Source organism: Sciurus carolinensis, chromosome 11 (genome assembly GCF_902686445.1).
Source record: "Sciurus carolinensis chromosome 11, mSciCar1.2, whole genome shotgun sequence".
NCBI classification, from domain to species: domain Eukaryota; kingdom Metazoa; phylum Chordata; class Mammalia; order Rodentia; family Sciuridae; genus Sciurus; species Sciurus carolinensis.
In genome coordinates this window covers 42,060,167-42,079,834 of record NC_062223.1, presented here as the reverse complement: position 1 = coordinate 42,079,834, position 19,668 = coordinate 42,060,167, and the positions used below count along the sequence as shown (strand labels likewise).

At 47.1% G+C, this 19,668-nt stretch overlaps 1 protein-coding gene across 5 annotated transcripts in view; it reads left to right on the top strand.

The window, feature by feature from the left end:
• Ldlrad3 (low density lipoprotein receptor class A domain containing 3) overlaps positions 1–19,668 on the top strand; it is a 226,504-nt gene that overhangs the window by 42,314 nt on the left and 164,522 nt on the right. The window contains exon 1 of one of the 5 annotated variants that reach the window (XM_047519353.1): positions 650–739. The exons of the other annotated variants lie outside the window; for them this stretch is intronic. The gene's annotated coding sequence lies outside the window, so the exon portion shown is untranslated. Of the gene's footprint in view, positions 1–649; positions 740–19,668 lie in introns of those variants that run through there. 5 annotated transcript variants of the gene reach the window in all.

Sequence of the window (19,668 nt, the reverse complement as noted above, 5' to 3'; positions counted from 1 at the left end):
CCACCTGCTTTGACCAGTAATCTAACTGGGGACATCTGTGATGTATTGGTATTCTTATTGTTAGTTGTTTACAAAATATATTTAAACAGAAAGAAGAAAACAAAAATCACCAGTAATCCTACCACTCAGAAAAATTTTGGCATATAAGCCTTTCAGTCATATCCTGGATGTATGCGTGTAAATAGTTTTTTTTGTGTGTGTGTGTGTGTGTATAGTTTTTAATTCCTTTTTCCATTTTCCACATGGTGACCATTTTTCTATTCATTGAACAACTTCCATTTTAAGTTTTTCTTTGGTCTTCTTTACCCCAACCTCTTGGTCAATTAAATTTTCCCTGGCTTTATTTTCTGCAGTCTGCATTGTGTAAACAGTTGGTTTTTAAGTTGTCTCCCAATCCGGAGCTCTATTCTAATACTAACTCATTTTCCCAAACCACACAGTGCATCTCCCAAGCGGGCTGTCCTTCTCTCAGAGGGGTTGCTTCACTTTCTCTTCCAAGCCTGTTTTAATGACTGTATTGAATTTGGTCCAGTAGATGTTTCATAATTTATTTAACCACTCCCTAATTTGGGGCATTTATGTTTTGGTTATTATAGGGATGGCTCTGGATGGCATGTTTGTGGCTATTCCTAGTGTATGCTTGTAGTTCTAGAAGCTCCACATCCATCTGTGGCCCCAGAGTTGAATGGTTTGGAAGAGTGACGGCCGCAGGGCTGGAGCCTGTAGCTGACCGCATTGTGTAAGTTCTCACTTCTTCCCGTGCATCCTTCTCATGACTTCCACAGCTAGTGTGGCGCTGGCATGCTGTTCTCTTCCTGTTGCTGCCCTGCCAGGAGAGGAGCACTGATCGTTCAGAGGTCTCCACTGGTACCCTCAGTCAGTGTCATCTGCTCCAGGTGCTTTTTCTGTAGTACCTCATGTTTAAGAGAGTGGGTTCTCGAATCAGACAGACCTGGTTCCCCAACTCTTTGGCTGTGTGATCTTGGGTAAGTTATTTAGCTCTGAGCCTTTGTTTCCTCTTCTGCAAACTTAGCACTGGTTCTTCTTTTTCTTGGATGGTGTTGTGGGTAATCCTATGAAGATGCTGGTGGTGGGTACTTAGCTCACTCCCTAGCACATGGACATCACTCAGTTATCATTACTTGGGGTGAAATCCCTTAAGGGACTCAACGTCTTAACTTTAATTGTCTTAGCAGCCTCCCTGAGTGCCATTGGGTCTCCATCAATGCCCCCAGCTCCCCAACTGGAAAGGGTCCACTGGAATCTCACCTGACTCTAGGGTAGTGAGCACAGGCAAGGTACCAGGAATTAAGAAATCCAGATGAGTGTCTTTCAAACGATTTTTATCTTGGCATGCCCAGCTGTGGCCAGGACCCCAACAACATTCCTACCCCAATGCTTCCCAGTCTCTAGTAGAAAAGAATTAGAGAGGATCTGCCTAAATTATGGGGTGGTATTTATGTCACAGAAGTTCACAGGCACCTTACATATTTATTATTTAAGAACAGTCATTTCCTCTACAGTGGTGCCAACTTTATTCATTGGTTTTCGGGTACACAGTGACCCTGATGTGCTATTAGGTTACTATCACATTTTTGTTGGGTAAAACCATACACATTTCCAATTAAGACAGAGAATGAGCAATTTCCTGAAGCCAGGATTGAGGTCATAACCTTGAGTGCTTCAGAATTCCAAGTATAATTAATCCACCGAGTTATGATCGTAGAGAGGAAATGCTCTACCAGTATCAGATGTGAAGGCCACACATACCGCAGCCCACCTGGCTGGTCCAGGTAATGTCTCCCGGCAGGGAGTGTGTGCCTCCTCTGGGAGCCACTGGGTGCTCTTCCAATTCCCTTTTTCTGTTTAGGTGTGGAATGCCCACAGATTTGGTGTTGTGAGCATGACGTGTTGCTTTTCTTCCGTATTTTCTGTCCTTCTTCCTCGATTTCCTGCTGAAGTCTAAGCTCTTTCTGTCAGGATGCCTGGGGGCTTTCTAAACTGAGCAGGGACAGAGAGAAAGAATGTTGATTCCGTCTTAAAGGGAACAGAGTCCTGCCACATCCTGCTTCTTGGGAGGAATGGAATGTTCTCAATGTCTTTGTCCCTGTTCTATAGAGTCACAGTCCAGGGATGGAGCATCCTATCAGTTCAGCTTAGATCACGTGGCTTGCACTTGACTAGGGAGGGTAGGAACCCTGACTGTCGTTTCATTACATTATAGCTCTTCAGAGGTGGTTCCAATAAAGTAATAGGCAAAATGTGCACCCTCTAGATGTGACCAGAAAATGGCCTGCTCTCTCCCCATCCTGCTGGAAGTGGAACCTTGCAGGAACCTTGCAGATGGCACCATTGGATATTCCTGTCTAGCTCCAGGGATTTGGATCTGTTTAATCCATTGCCCCCCTAAGTTGTTCAGGCTCCGCAGCTATGCGAATTACAGTTAACTCATAGATTTGGGGCAAAAGCCATGAATTCAGAAGGCATATATGGTTGGGCTAACCTTTGCTCTGCTACTCTCTGGCTGGCTGATCTTACCTTTTCTCAGCCTTGGTTTTCTCATGGAGGCAATTGAGGGGATGAGACAGCTCCCAGCATTTTCCCCAGAGTTATTGGGCAACCTCAGTAACAGCCCTCAGCTGTAGGCCAGGGTTGAAGGAGGTAGGAGGTGTTGAATGTCTGTGTGGTGGTGTTTTCTCCCTTCCTGAGCCCTGTGGGGCGCCTCTGTTGTCTGCCCCTCAGCGGATGCTGTAGCACCTCATGTTTAAGAGAGTGGGTTCTCGAATCAGACAGACCTGGTTCCCCAACTCTTTGGCTGTGTGATCTTGGGTAAGTTATTTAGCTCTGAGCCTTTGTTTCCTCTTCTGCAAACTTAGCACTAGTTCTTCTTTTTCTTGGATGGTGTTGTGGGTAATCCTATGAAGATGCTGGTGGTGGGTACTTAGCTCACTCCCTGGCACGTGGACATCACTCAGTTATCATTACTTGGGGTGAAATCCCTTAAGGGACTCAAGCCTGTGGATCCAGACCTCGCTTCTGGCTGCATCTGCCCTGCTCCAGCTGGCAGCCATTTGCCTTCTTGCAGGAAAAGCAGAACTTGTAACTCAAGAGGGAGGAAGTTGCTCCCGTTGTGACCACCACGCTCGTTGAGGTTTTCAGCTATAGGGGACCTCTATTTGTTGCTCGATTTGGGTCAGTCTGTCCTCAACCCCACACATGGTGCCTCAGCAACTCAGTCTATAAGGAGAACGTTAACAATTCCAATTGCAAGAGCTTTGGAAAAGACCCACCCACTCAGCAGTCATTATCTATTTATGCTTTAATCTTTGTAGACCTGAGTCACCTGATGCTCTCCAGAAAGCCCCCAGCAAGTGGAAGTTGTACATGCACCTGAAGTAATTAATGCACTTTCTACGAGCGAGGGAACATGTAATTTGCAGGAATGTGTGTCAAGACCCACCCTGCTAAATTTATACCCTGTAATTTGCAACGTTTGCTGGCACCTATTCGGCAGATTGGTGAGACTGGCTTACCTGCTTTGCAATTATATCTGTTGGCTGTATTGAGTAACTGGGGAGAGGGGAGATTGCAATCACTTAAGTAAATTAGAAGCAGCTCCAGGATCCATCTGAGATCACCCTCTGGTAGGGGAGTCCAGTTAATCATGTTTCCTTAGTGGAAACCTGAGAGCTGATTGGACCAGGAGGGAAGAAACCGAGGACACCCAGCCCGAGGCCTTTCTGGGAGTGGATGGCCCTGGGGCTTGGGAAGAAGTTTCTGCCGCATTCTCCCCTCAGACAGCCCTCTGGAAAAGGGAAACACAGGACTAATATAACAGAAATGGTTTTATGGTCTGTTTTATGAGCTGCATCAGCCCTAATAATTGACTCTGGGGAGACTCTTGTTAGTTTTTAAAACTGGAAGTCACTTTGTAGCATCTGCAGACCAGTGATTTTTATAAAATCCTCATAAATTTTCTTTTCTGGGAAACCTGCAGGAGAAGCTTATAGGCTGCAGTACAGCCTTCTGGGTCTGTCGAGCTAGGAAGAGGGTGTGACACGGGTTTGCCCACGGTTTCGTTTTTTTGTGGTGGATGAAAGAATCCAGCGTAGACAAAATGATGTTGAGGCCAATCCTGCCCTCAGACCCTCAGTTTATGCCGAGTGACCTTGGGCAGACTGTCTAACCTTGCTGAGCAGCATGTCTGTGAAATGGAGCTAATGATTCCTTTGGTTAAATCTTTTATAAATATTAGAGGTTTGTTGAGGCACTTGGTGCGTGGACCCCCAGTAGGGCGCATTATTTAGCGGATGTAAAGAATGCTTGGCTGTAAAATCGGGTAAAATGGGTAAACAGGTGGGGTAGAGTCCTATATTCTTTTGAAAATCCGTTTGTGAACCCAGAGGCCTGGGAATGTGGATTAGACCCAGGTGGGGCTGTCGCTTGGAGCAGGTCATAGCCAAAGAAAAGCTTTCACCACCCTGACTCCAGGGTTCATGGAACAGGGTGGCTTTCTTCTTTGGTCCTGGGACCTCCTCAAGAGTTGGAGAATTAAAAAAAAAAAAAATTATCTAGAATCTGGGGAGAGAGGGCCTTTCTCCGAGGTATTTGTTGTGACCAAAGACTGTAGTTTGAAATGCGTCACTGCGAGTGGGGGTCTGAGATCTGGGGATAATTCCATGACTGTCCCAGACTTGAGGGAGAAGGAATGAGTGTTTTCTGTGTGTGCACACGCGCCTGAGTTTACTCCTCCTGAATATTTATGGGCTGGCAGACAGCAACCGGGAAAGGCCCACGTTTAACTGGCTAAATATTAATAAGCATATTTAAGAGAATCGAGGCCTTTGTTTTGTCTTTTTAAGAAATGAATCCTTTCTTATTCACGGTGTTTCTGCAGGAAATGGCACCGCGCGAGGAAGAAGCGCTGCCTTGTTTTCCTTGAAGGTTTTCCAGCTTGGACTTGGATTTCCACTGAGACCTTATTTTTAAAAACATGTTTTTACAGCGGTGTTACCACTGTGAAGATTAGAGCAATCTCTCACAACTTCAGTTATGAAAATAATATATGCTGTGCTCTTATTTCTTTTCATTGACCACTCTCTTTCCTTACCTTTTCTCCAGATGGGGACAGTGCCAGATACTCCCTCCTTTGTCTTTTCCTGCCTTCTCCAGCCCTCTGAGATCAGGGCCCTGTGCATACCTTCGCTCTGTCCTTGCTTTCTGGTGCTCACTGATTGGACTGGAGACTGTCCCAATGTCCATCCTTTCCCCAGTTGCCATCTCTGGCTCCTCTACCTTTTTTTCTTCCTGGAACTTTCTGGTTGAGTTTATTTCCTTATCTTGGCAGCGTTTTCCAGGAAACCCCTTTTCTGCTGAGATGGGCCCATTTGTTTCATGCAATCAAATGCTTCCCAGTGGGGTGGGAGTGCGAGAGTCCCTGGGCTGGGAGCCATCATCACAGGCAGGGCCTCAGAGGACCCTCTGTGCAGAAGGGCCGTCCTGGTTGGCTGGCTGCTGCTCACCAGGGTGTGAAGAAGCCAAGGAAAAAAGTACAGAAGAGAGTCCTGGGTTACTTACCACTTACATAACTGACAACCTGGTTTCCAGCAGAATGAAGAGGGATTCTTCCCTGCCACAGGGTTATGTTCAAAGATGTGAAGTGGAATCAGGAAGAAGGAATTAAACTCCTCCAGGGTGAGTGGGCCTCCCACCTTCATGGCTGTCTCTGGGGTCCTCACAGGTGGGTTTGCTGCCCCCCCTGTCATGCAGGTGCTACTTGCTCAGGTAGTGATGTGCTTACACAGAGTTGCAGACACCTAATCTGTGCAATAAAGTCTATGGTCACTTCACTTCCTGTAATCGCTTTATTATTATTATTATTATTATTATTATTATTGTTGCTACTCTAGAAAGGAGCACATCAGAGAGGTAGGTCAGGAAAACCTGGTGTTCAAAAAGATTGTTTGATTTGTCTTAACCCTTTATGTCCCAGTATCCTACATATAGGACACCTCTAACAACTTAAATTGGGTAATAAAGTTAATTTGTTGCAAAATTAATTAGTTGCTCAATTTTAATTTTTAGAGGTGTCCTATATATAGGATACGGAGACATAATAGTTTAATAATAACTTTTCCCCAGAAATCCGGAACCACCCGTCAGGAATTTTCCAGCTTTGCATACATAGCCACATATTACCATCTGATTTTTTTTTCCTCTTATTTTCTTCTGGGTTTTAAAGATTTGCAGGCAACTGATCAGAATTTTTAATAGAGTGGTGACCTCAAAAATTGTCAATTTGAATGGAAAGGAGAGCTTTTAATATTGACATGTCTTAATACAGAGATTAAAAATTAAAAAAAAAAGTCAACATAGGAGATTGAAGAATATAACCTCCTCTTTTTGTATTTACATCTGGATTATCTGAATGCTAAAATTCGAAGCCCAGATTAGCAGCTTCCTGTATTGCTCGCTATGTTTTGGGACTGCCTGCCCCTTGCTCTGATGATGCCGAAGAAATGCAAACAAAGTACAGCATTAGTCTGAGCAAAACATAACTAGGACAGCGGATCCCTTGCCAGAAATACCATCTGCTGTTTTCCAAAGCCAAAGATTGATGACTTGAGTTGTCTCTGCCTTCAGCAAATAGTCAAAGAGACTAAATATATTTATTTAAGTTCGACCGGCCTTTCATAATATTTCTCGTTAGAAGAGGAATATATGTTGGAATTATTAAAGGAAACCCTACTCTTTGATTCCAAAATAGATGCTTATAAATTTCTAGTAGCTTCGAGTTTTGCTTTCTTCTCGTTTCGTTTCCCAAGTCTCTTTGTGCAGAGTGTGGCTGGGTTAACCTACCTGAGCTTTCATCTCAAGTCACATCCCTGCCCCTCAAAAACTGATGGTGTTGATTTTTCACTGAGCAAGCCCAGAATCCACAGCCCGGCTTTGAAAGCTCTCCCCCAGCCTCGCAGCCCTCTTTACAACCATTTGCTGTGGTGCTTCCATTTATCTCAATGTTTCGTTTGAAATCTAGGTCTACATTTCACCCAGTCTGCAAAACCATCCTGGTTGACAATAATTCCAGGAAGCACTGAATGATGCTTTGCCTTCAATAGGTTTCTTCCTCTGAGCAACTCCTACATCTTAGTTCTTAGCCCATTTCCTGACATCTGTAACCTCCTGCTTTTCCATTACAGTGACTTAGTGCTCAACCCTCTCTGCTGGTCACCGTGGCTTTTCCTTGTTCTCCTACCTGGTATTCCCTACAACCTTGAGTAACTGGATGTTCCACCAGTTCTTCCTGTGTGATGCGTGAATCAGCTAGTTGAGTGAATGCACGTGATAGACAGGAGGCACACCTTAAATGTAACTATGTTGTTCTGTGAACCCAATGTCATTGTCGAGCGGAGGGTCAGCTCGGGTGTGTTAGCAGCCAGACCAAGTGGTGGCCAGTGTGATCCAGCTTTGCATTTGAACGGTCCCTGTCACCCAGTACTTCAGATGTGTGATTAAGTCAGGATTTGTGCATCAGAAGCTCTGCTGTCTCCATGACACTCAAATTGTGATTCTGGTGGGTTGGACCATAAGCAACTGTAGTGTTGTGTTCTTCCTAACAGGGGGGTCTTGTTGTTTTGGGGTCACAGAGGTGGTCGAGAGGAAAAAGTGCTTTGTGGAGTCGGATAGATCTTGATTTGCTTCCTAGTTCTCCATGACTGTTTTGCCATCTTGAACCCCAACTTCTTCATCTGTGAAATGGGCATGATAGCTACGCATTAGGGATGCAGTGTGGACTAAATAACATACGCCAAGTCCCAGCAGGCCCTCACACTCGGTGGGCCCTCCATAGAGGTAGACGTCACTTCTAAGGGAAGTTTGAGTGCTGGCCTGTCACCGGCATCGTTAGCATTATGATGCTGTAGTCTGATTGTGTAACTATGGGAGAAGAAGGCAGGTAGGGCCACAGTTGTTTTTAATTTGAAATGTAATAGTGTCGTCTTCCTTTTTTTTTTTTTTTTTGGTTTTCGCTCTTGTCTTTAAATATGGTTCCTTACTATTGATTTTAATTAGTCAACTTAGATTGCCTTCCTTCCTTACTCTAAAGTTGCTAGAAGTTAGGAATTCCAAGTAATAGGTCTCTCTTTCAAGATGTGAACCTCTGGGTATTTTGAAAGATACTGGATGGAAAAAATGGAAAGAAACAAACCCTGGTTTTGGGGGCCAGCGTTGGAAATTCTCTGTGTTTCCATTCCAGTCTCTGTTGTGGTTCTGGAGGTCCGAGTTAGTGTTGGTATGTAAAAACCCTGTTCTGTGTAGATTGGCTTGCCCAAGACCAGTGCCGCTGGCGCACTTGGCAGCGCTGTTCTCATTGGTTTGGACGCTCATTCTGAGGAATATTTTGTCTTCTCCACATTTCCAAGCGTTCTGACCGTTGTCCTTCAAGCGCTGCTGGGGACAATACCTGATTCACAGGGGGACTTGGGTAAGGGTGCGCTTTTCTAGAATCATGCTCTTAGCAGGCCCTCCCAGCCTCTTGGAAGCCTGTTTGCAGAAGGGGCTTGGAGGGACTGAGGTCCATTTCGGGGCGTGATGTTTTACACCATGTAGCTCCTTTTCTCCTTAGGGCTTTGTAGCCCCAAGGGGAGTCTGCGGAGGTTTTCCTTCTGTGCAGGAGTTGGGGTAACTGACTGGCCCTTGCTGATGCCTGACATTACTGTGCCTCCTCCTTCAGCTCCTCCTGTCCTTCTGTTTGTCTGCGAGGGTGGGAAGTCCGGCAGGAGGGTGGGGCCCAGGCTGGGGGTGCTGGCACCCTCTCCCCGTTAACAAAGACTCTTTTTAGAAGGCCTTTGGCTGGCTCCTGCTCCTTAAAGTTTTCCTGTGTGATCTTTGGAACCTGACCTGCTTTGGGCCCCGTGAGTGTGATCTGAGGTGCTCTCTCCACACCTCGTCACCTCCCCTGTGGTCTTTGGGTGACCTTTCCATGGGATTTTTACTGGGGTGGGAGAGATGTCTAGAGATTGAGTTGCTCTGGGCGGAAGTTTGAACAGAAGCTGTTTGTCTTGTGGGAAAACAGAAGACGCCCCGAGGAAAGGAGACAGACAGGTGTTTGACAGGAATGTACCTGTGTACAGTGGTCTCCTGCTCTCATCCACGATTTCACTTTCTGTGGTTTCAGTTACCTGTAGTCAACAGAGAGGCCTGAAAATAGCAAGTGGAAAATTCCAGAAATGAGCAGTTCATAGGTTTTGAATGGTGAGTAGCGTGACGTAATCTCACGCTGTCCTGCTCCATCCTGCCCGGGGGACATGAATCATGCATTTGTCCAGCATACTGTATTGGAGAAAGAACTTTCTCTTCCTTTCTGGAGGTTTGATCAACTGGGTTGGCTGAATGAGCCGGCGATAGAAGCAACAGAAGAAACACTGGGGTTGTTTTCTGTGTCCTGGGGGCCAGTGCAGGAGCGCTAAGCGAGCACCCAGTAGCCCAGAGAGATGCTTAAGTATCGTCTTCATAGGGGAGATGGAGGTAGTGGCCATAGGCAGATTTAGGAGGGTTAGCAAATGATTTTTAGGAGAGATGAACTGGCCCAAGAAGCAGATGATAGCCTGGGTCAGAGTTCCTCTGGGCTCTGGGTGTGGTGTCAGCACTGATGTCTCTTCTGTGATCAGCATTGGTCTCCCCTGGCTGGGGAGGTGGCGGGGGAGGGGCTCACAACAATCATATCCACTGGAGGATCCAGCCTTTAAGGTACTTGGGGAATTTCAGAGAAAGCCCCTCCCTGCACTTGCTGCTCCCCAGGGACCCTCAGTGGGGAGTCCATTGCGCATATTCTGGAGTGCCTTCTTCTGAGCCCCAGCAGCCTCTGCGCTGTGTACACCACTCAGTTGCCAGATCTGCTGTGGCTTTGTGGCGCCTGTGTACAAGGCTTGGTGCTATCCATGGTTTCAGGCATCCACTGGGGGGTCTTGGAAGGTGTCCTTTGGGATAAGCGGGGACCTCCAGGCTGAATACAGATGGATGGTGGTGTGCACCAACCTGGCCTTGAAGGGGAAGTGCTGACCTCGGTTGTGCGAAGGAGCAGAAGTGACTGGGAGGGTGAGTGGTGCCTGTGGGGGTGCCCAGCGTGCTCCCAGGTCACAGGCTCCTCTTGGTTGGGTAGCCCTCGTTGCCTGCCCCCTCCTCTCCTGTGTGCTGTCCATCTGGAGTTGGTAGAAGCCTTGCTGGGGAGCCGAAGACCAGCTCTCCTATCCTGGAGTTGAGCCGTCTCGCCCTGAACATCTGGGCAGTGGTAACTTGGCAGTGCCTTTTTGAAAGAGCTCTGAAGGCAGGGGCCAGGGGAGAGGGAGAGGCAGACTGAGACATTTCACTGGGCTTCAGACAGAAATCAGGGCTGAACTGCCCAATCTGTGGGTTCCCTCAATATAAATAAATATGGATTGCTTTTCTCTCTAGAGTTTGCTGTGAACTTGACATTTTTCTTTTTTACCAGAAACAACAAAAAAACCTTTTATTGAACAAAAGAAGAGGGAACCTCCAAACTAGCCCTATGGAAAAGTTTAGTGAAGACCTTCCCCCAAGATCTCTGATAGCCAAGAATAACCCCAGGAGCATTTGAGGAGCGAGCTCGATGGTAACCAGAGATGGAGCTGGCTTCTCGAAGGGAATCCCCACCTGTGGTTCAGACCCACTTTGGAACGAAACAAGAGCAGTCACGCCAACCCTTCCAAAAGCAGCTCTGGGTCTAGTTCTTCAGCCAGCTTCAGGAGATGTGACCACAGAGCCTCGCGCCAGGCTTGAGCAGTCTGCGTGCTTGGGGTTTATCAGGGTGTGGCTGATGCCATTTTGGGCATTTGAGAAAAGAGGTAGGGCTGTTTTGAGTATTAGGGGAAAATGACCGAATCAATTAAAAATAAACCCTGGACATGCCATTCTCCCCTCCTCACGCTGCCCACCCCGCCGGACTGTTGCACCATGAGCTGCTGGACATACGTGACTCTGACCAGGGAGGGGTTTGCTGGTGGCTGAGGCTGTGGATGGAAGGAAGAGGGAGTCAGTGCTTGTAAGCCAGCAGTGCCCCTAGAAAATGCGTTCTTTAATTTTTTTCAGTAAGTAAACTTTTTATAGGAATTTAACACACCTACCGAAGGTGCACAGATGTTAAGTGGGGCACTCTCTGCATTCCGTGAAGTAAACACACCTGGGGAACCAGTGCTCAGATTAACCCCTAGAGCGTTGCCACCCCTCCCAGAGAGCGCCCCCGGGAGCAGGCCCGCACTCCCACCCCCTGCTGCCCTGGCTTCTAGCGTCACTGATTCCTTTGTCCTCCTGTTGAACTGGAGAGACTGCCTGACTCCTTTTCTCAACATTAAGATCATCTCGTTTCCATCTCCTTTTCCAGGATGACCTTCCACGCACTTGGGTTTCGAGGACAGTCCTCAAACCTTGGCGACCAGACGCCCCATCAGCCTTGGGCTCCAGGCTGGCGTTCCTGCTCCGGGCGCCCTTGAATGAGCTCTTGTGTCTTCCAGCAGGAATCATGGCCTGGTGCCACCTGGAAGACCCAGTAGCATGGAAACAGGAGTCCACAACAGGCTATCATTTCGGGCTCACAGACTTGGAGAGACATGTTGCATTTCCCACTGGGGACGAATCAAATGTACAGCCCTTCATCAGGGACCCCTGGCACTCCTGCCCCACCGCAGCCACCAAGGTCTGGCGGGCCTCTTGTGGGGCTGGGCAGAAGGGAGGGGAGCCCTGTGGCCAGGTCGGTTCACAAGCTCATGTAGACTCTGCTTGTGTTCTAAAAGGGGACATGGCTCCTGGGTCATTTCCCACAATAACCCATTAAGGGGCAGCCATCCTAGGGCTCCTCCAAACATTCTCACTTCCCCTTTTTAGTTTGAGCCAGTACTGGGGACTGTTGGTTTCATTACCATGTCAAATACTCTTCTCCCAAACAACTTCCATCTCCCAAGTTTTAAGGTTTTGTTGTTGTTGTTGTTGTTTTTGTCTTTTTTTTGCAATTTGATGAATAGGCTGACCTTTTCTGTTTGGCTTTTGTTTCTTAAGGTTAAGGGAGCTCTGTGTGTGTGTGCGCGCATGCACGCACACATGTGTGATTTATGAACAGTGCCGTTTAGCTCCCCCCCCCACTCATCTTGGATGCTCTCCTACACTCTCCAGGTATATTTACCATAGTGATAGTTCAAGGAATTTTTGTTGAAGAAAAAATGCCAGGGGAAAATATATCCACATCTTTCAATTCTTTGTCCTGTGAGTATATACTCCAAGATACAAGTATGAAGACAGGTACACACACATTAAAAGGCACATCCGTAGAGATGAATAGCCTGGGCTTATGCTACGCATACTGTTCTGCAGCTGGCTTTTCCCTCTGTCTGTGTTGTAGATATTTTTCCACGTCAGTGCATCCTGGCTTCTAAGTTCTTTTTAAAGGCCTTCTTGTGGGTGCTAGCATGGGTGGACTATCCATATCATCTTCCCATCTCCCTCATGGTGGATGTTTAAGTTCTTTGTAAGTTTTGAGCTTTTAAAATAATTCCATAAAGAAAACAAAACAACACTACTTTCTGCGTGCTTCTGTCTGCATGTATATGTTCCTAAGAGTAGATTCCCGGATATGGAGTTGCTGGGTCCAGAGGTGAATTCATAGTAGATGGTCCTGGATATGCATTTATTGCCAGATGGCCCCAGGGAGGTTGAACCAATTTATACCCCCACCAGCAGGGCAGGAGAGCCCAGTTTCCTCACACCCATGCCAACTCCTGGATTATCCACCTTTTTAACTTTTGCCGAACATATTGTTTTAAAGAAATGATAATTTCATTTACCTCTGTTTAATGACTAGTGAGGTTCTGCATCTTTTCATTTGCTTATTAGCATCTTATTTTTTGTGCCACAGCCGATCATTTCCTTTATCCATTTTTCTCTTGGTGCATGCAGTTTTCTTATTTATTTTTAAGGAGTTCTAATTAGGGACCCAGAAGATTGTTTTAAAAGATGCATTTAGGGGGAAAAAAAAAAAATCATTGGCACTCTTGACTCTAAAGCTCCATAAAAGATCAAGTTGCTCTTCTTCTTTTTGGCACTAGTTGAAGGCTTTGGTTTTCTGCTTTGTTTTTATTTAATTAGGTGAAATTTTCCTTCTGGCTGGAGAGTCCTGGCTGTCTGTAAATGCATTATCGCTTGTGCAGCACGGGGTGGATCCTGGCGTGAGGTGGCAAGTGAGCCATGCCAGGCGGGGGCAGGAGCCTGTTGGAGCTGATTATCGCAGGCATACAGCAAGGCGCTGGATGCCTTGCCCGGTGTCCCTTATAAACTGTGGTCTCTTGTGCGGTTAGTGCAAAAGCACACGATCCACCTAAGCAGAGGTCGGGAGAGGCTCTGGGCTGCGCTGGCAGCTCTGCCTCAGTGTGGCTCTTCATTCTGCTGGCCTCGGTTTTGCCCTCTCCCTTTTCCTGGCAGGAGCACGTGCAGCCGGGATTCTTCTCCTCACATCCAGAGCCTGTGGAGTGTTGCCACCTTCCATACTGGTAAACAACCTGGCTGTGAGTTCCGAGGACGCCAGGGCTGCCAGGAATGGGGGTAGCCGGGGCCATGACCATGCATGTCACACGCAAGCTCTTGACCGAGCCCCTTGAGGTCCCTTCATTCCTGGCAGGCCACTCTCAGCGCCTCAAGTAGCAAAGGGCTTGCTTCTTTGCTGCTCTGGATGAGAGTCCCAACCCCAAATGCCACTGGCCTGCAGCTGTCTCTACTCCCTGGATACAGAAAAAAACAAATAAAAGCCAAGGGAAGGGTGCTGATGGCTTGGGATGTACCATGGGGAGAGGGGAAACCAAGCCCTCTGAGGGTGGAGGCCTGTAAGCTGCGGAGGGGCGTTCTCAGTCGCAGGAGCACCTGGGCCTGGCCCTTCTCCCGATCACATGTGTCCAACCTTGACTTCTCCTGAACTGGCTCTGTGACAGTGGATCAGCCCAGAAGGTCGCATTTGTCTCCTGGGCGGCCGTGTCAGGCCACGCTGACAGTGCAAGTCATCATATACCAAGACATGAGTTCTGCCCAAGAGTTCTGGAGCCTGCGGAGGTTGCTGTGTGAATCTGGGCTACATTCGAATTTTTACTTTGACCCATGAAGAATCATTGGTTTACACTCAAGCTAATCCAGAGGTGAAGGTTGCTTTGTAGAAACCCCCAGTGTCTGTGGACTTCTTAAGAAAGAGAAGAATAACATGAATTTAAAATAGTTTTGATTCCTGCCCCTCCCCCTATTTTTCTTATTAAGCAAGTTTGGATGGGATCATTATCTCAACATGAAGAAACATGTTTCAGTTCCGCAAATCTTAAACTGTTCACAAGTGTGGACTCTGCATAGGATTGAGGACTAATCCTAACTTGCAGGAATAATCCACAAAATGTTTGTTGGCATGCTTTTCATAACATCATAGCACAAGGAAGCAACCACCCATATCCATCCGCCCACCCCCACACTCCCCGTCCCTCCCTCCCTCTCTCCTTCCTTGCAGCACACATTTTGTCTGGGCCCTGGGCTGCGTTAGGGTGCATTCCCTCCTTTGGTGTAAAAACTGCTCTTGGGGTTGTGGGGGAAACAGGCACAACAGTAGAAGCTTATGGAGCCTTAGTAAGTGGGGAGATGAGATTTGCATAAGTTATGTTGAAAGGTCGAAGGGGGGCATATAAACTGTCCTGTGGGGTGCGGGAGGAAACCCCCGGGGATCCGGGATTACTTGTCCACACAGACCCTCCAGCACAGATCCAAGGACCTCCGGCCGCATCCTTCATTGGGTGGGAAGCTACGGGAAGATTAGAAACAGTGGGTGCCATGATCAGATTGGCTCTATGAAGCTCTGTGAAGGATGCCTCTCATGGGCGGGGGTTGGCAGAAAGGCCACTGAGGTTGCTGTTTTGTGCAAAACAAGTGGGAGAGAAGTATCTGCACCAGGGGCATGAGTGACATGGAAGAAGAGGAAGGGTGGATGTGAGAAGTAGTGACCACCTGTTGCTCGATGTGGAAGGGGGTGATGGTCGGTGGTTCTGCCAGTGGAAATACCCGACGCCGGAGGAGCAGGCATAGAAGAACCGAGAGTTCTATTTCAGATGTGCTGAGTTTGTGCTAGGGAGGGAAGCATCTTGGCCAGCAGAAGAGGGAAGCTGTGGGTGGAGGATTCAGTTGACAGGAAGAGAGCTTAGTGGAGGCATCAATGGGGGGATATTGCCATGAGGGTTGAACCTAGTAGTGGATGAAGTGGCACGTCCAAGGTAGATGTCCCTTGATTGTGCAGACAGGAGCAGAACTTGGGGATCATTGAGGGGTGGGTGGAGGAAGGGGCCTCCAAGGTGATCAAGCAGGAATTTGCAGAGAACCCGGTGTGTAGGGGAAGCAGGGGCACAGAGAGGCATGTCAGGGAGACCAAGGGGTTGACCTTTAAAGAGGGAGTCACCCAGCTGGTCCATTGCAGCAGAACTGTGCCTAAGGTAAAGTACGAAAAGTAAGCTTTGGCTTTAACAACTGGGAGGTCTGGGAGGCCATTGGTGACATTGCAAGGACAGATTCAGGAAAGTAATGGGCGTGGGGCCCAGATGGACACCTCAGCGTTCACCAACCAAGCCTTTGACTCCTGGCCAGGGTCGTGGTATTGAATGCTCCCCATCAGCAGAGAGCAGTGCAGTAACAGGAAGACCTGGAGCCACACCATAGGACACGTTGTTTAATTTATTGAAAAATCATTTCTTAATGAACAACTCCCGTCTGCTCTCTCATCTCACCTGGTATGATTCTATTGTATTAAATTCGGGGTGGATCCTTTTACATTTCAGATCACCCTTCCTCTAATTATTAATCATGTAGCTACATTATAATGGTATGCTTTGCAAAATGACATGTTATGTATCTACATTACATCTAGTTTTTATATAACAGTGACTTTAATAGTGAATAATGGAACCTTTAAGAAACGAGCCCTGGTTAATCTTATGGCCTCTTTGTGCCGTTAGAAAGTGTGTGAAAAATCTTCACGCTTTCACTGAATTCGTAGTATTTTTTTTTTTTTTTCTCGAGAGGTTTTCTGGTGTGTGTGATACTCAGTGGGGGTTCTAATGTTTCAGGCTGTGACTAGGTGGCTCTGAGGCCCAGGTGGACAAAGTGCACCTTATCACCCTGGAGCTTGCTGAGGCTGTGTTCGGTTGTTTCCATTTTTCTAGATGAGTAAACAGAGGCACCAAGGATTCATTCAGATCATCCCGTGATCATGAGTGGAATTTGAATTCAGAGTCCCAGGGCTTCAACTCTACAATTCCACTTTAGTTTTTAAATTTGCTTTAGTTTTTAAATTTTCTGGACAGTCATGAACTACCCTTTGCATTCTGGAAAACCCAAACAGGGTTACTCGAAGTTTCGGTCCTTTGATTTACTGAATCTGATGATCCACTTGCAGAGGTAAATCGCTTGCTCTGGAGCTCTGAAAGTTGCAGTTATTTGAACATACATGCCCAAGTGAGGACTCCACCAGCAAATACTCCTGACTCTGTCCCTTGCTAGATGTACCAACAGTGTTTGCTGAAGAAGTCAGCTAATTCCTTCTGATGGAGGGCCTGTTGTCGGCTCAGCGTGGAGGGAGGGTGCCTGCGTGAGCAGATTGCAGGAGCAGTTGGGATGGTTTAATGGATTAAGCTACTTAAGGAAATTTAAAAAGACGCACCAGTTAATATGCATCCCCCCTGGCTTGGCGGTAGCAGGCTGGCGTTTTTTATTTCCCTGGCAGAGTTCCTGTCCTAATCGGAAGTGATAAGCCAAACAATTGTTCATTTGCCAAGACATGATGGAAGACTGTGGATAATTGAAGTGAACCCAAGAGGCCCTGGAATCCACAGGGTGTGGGAGGCGGGTCTGATTCCTGGCCCTTTGGAGATATTTTCTCCTATTGCAGGGGAGCAGGGGACCAGCCACCTCCCAGTGGACGGCAGAGTGGATCAGAATTCTAAAATGCAGAGGCCAGAGTTGAGGCTCATCAGGGGCCTGAAACCTGGCTTCTTTGGTCAACTTCTAGTCTGCCCTTTGACAGGCTGGTCCTTCCCCGGCTCCTTGTCTCTCTGTGTTTAAGGAGGAAGGATCTTCAGTCCCTCCTGGCAGGGTGTTTTCTGTTCTGTAGGGGAGGACCTCAAATATAGACCCCAGGCATTATTTTCAAATGCTGACGAACGTGGCCAGGACAGGCGGGTGATGTGTGCTTGCCTGCTGTGGGGACCTGGTTTGTGTGCAAGGAAACAAGGAATGAGCAAGCTGATAATTGAAGAGGAATTTGGCCGCCATCTCCCAGTGCCCTGTTTGACACATAGGGAAACTGAGACCTGGGTGGTGAAGTAGTTCCCCACCGGTCCCAGGGCGAGTCCCACAAGTTTCTCTTGCGATTTCCTTCATAACCACATTGTTTGGAAGAGTCAGTTCCTATGTGTGTTTTGGCTGTTATTAGAGAGCCCAAGGATGACCAAAGAGGGTGAATTGTATTTTAGGAACTGGTGAGCTGAGGCGATCATGTGCTAGAAGACACAGCCAGGGTTTTTACTGTGAGCTCCTTAACTGTGTCCTTAACCTGACGTCTGTCCCTGAGGTTTGCATTTCTGGACCTAAGTGACCTCCGGGTCCCAGCCCCGCAACCCCAACTCCAGCTGGCTTTGCATCTGTGCCGGCTGTGCCCTTCCTAGACAGGCCGGGAGAGGAAAGGGACTCAGCCTCCCCTGAGTACCACTAACAGCAACAGAGCTATGGACAACCAGTGAGAAGGAGGAGTTACAGATACTGGTACTAATTATTACACTCCAAGTGTATACCACTACTCTCTCTCTGTATATATATACTCAATCCATCTGTTCATGTTAGTTTGTGTCTGTCTATTATCCTTCTGTCCCTCAGTGACACTGGCAGTGAAGTGGTGTGACTCAGTTTAATACATGGAGAATTGAGGCTCAGAGAGAGTAACTCACTTGTCTGGAGTTAGACAGTGAAGATCTGGCGACTCCTGAGTGCATGCTCTTTGCATTTTAATATATGATTTCCCGGTCAAAGGGAAGGACAAGGTAAAGGTTGTGATTTACAGTCTGGTTTCCTTGTTTCCCCGACTCCACATGGAACCTCCTCTGTGCTCCTTAGTGGCAAAAGTCAGGGGTCCTACTTACCAAATCGCAGCCCCTCGGTGAGGGTCAGGAGGCAGATGGCAGGGCTGTGGCCAGGAGGACAGCCTCCCTGTGGTTTTCCCACCCTGACTTCTTGGGAGTCAGTGTTTAAAGAACCTCCCACTTGCTGGCCAGGCCTTGCTATTTTTATTTCTGGAATGTCATGGCTTAATAATTCGGGTGGATAAATCTATCCTATATGTTTATTTTTTTCCGCTACAATTGGCGTTTATCCTGCAACTGTTGCTGCTTTTCATAAAATGAAAAAGTTCATAACAGACAGACTCTCCCAGATGGACATTCTGCATCTGCTCTTTCTTTTCCAGTGGGAACACTGGTTGTCTTAGATGCTCATTCCTTTATAGTCAAGGGGGAGTTTTGAAGCTAAGAGTACTAATGGTAAATGATTCCATTTGTCTTTCATAGGTTTTTTTTCCCCTCAAACATTAGTGATATTTTTATTCTTTATAATGAATTTCATTAACACAACATGTTTTAAAGGGCAGAGAAAAGTTGCCAAGAATAACACCAAGCAAGTTTGTGTGCCAGCCTCCTGGCACCTCTGTAGTCTAATATTTGGCCATGCTGGTTCCTGATTGTTTAAAGAAAGACATCTTGCAGTTGAAGTTCATTGGCACCTTCTCTGATCCCATTTGCCAGAGGTGACCACTGTCCTGAATTTGGTCTTTACATTTCCTGTACATTTAAACGACACCTTTCCATTTTATGCACCCATTAAAATATCATGTTTTTGAGCTTGCTGTAGGTGATATTCTGCAGATTGTATTGGTGACTTAGTATTCAGTTTCTCAGAATTATCCATGTTGATTCATGACGCTGGTGTATGTTCACTTGAAGCCTGGGTACTGTTCCATTGTGTGAGCATACTCTGCTTTTGATGAACAGTGAGTTTGTCCTACAGTTTCCTGTTATGGCACTGGTCACAGAGCGCATTTTCTTATTGTTGTCCTGTGCAAGTCCGTGTCTGTCCCCAGCCTAGGGTGAGGACCGGAAGAGGATCGGCCGGGTCAGCGTGTGTGAGCATCTCCAGCTTCCTTAGGAGCTTCCAAATTGCTCTCCAGAGTTCCTCCACCACGCGCACTGTGTGAATTCCTGTCATTCCTCGTCTTCTCCCCACTTGAGAATGTCAGACTCACATTTTTGCAAGTCTGATGGGCGTGAAAGAGAGCTTCCGTGTTCCATTCATCATTCTTTGATTAGAAGTGAAGCTGAGTACTCATGAAGTGCCTACTGGAGTTTCCTCATCAGTGGAAGTACCCGTTCTTAAGCTTTGTCCATTTTCCTATTGGACTGCTTGTGTTGTCTTCCTAGTTCTGTAAGAAGATTCTAGATTCTGACACTTTGTAGGTCTTCTCCCAGCGAGTCGCTTTTCTTCTAACTCTGTTTTCAGTAGCTGTTGATGATTAGGAGTTTCACATTTTAATGCAGTCATATTTAT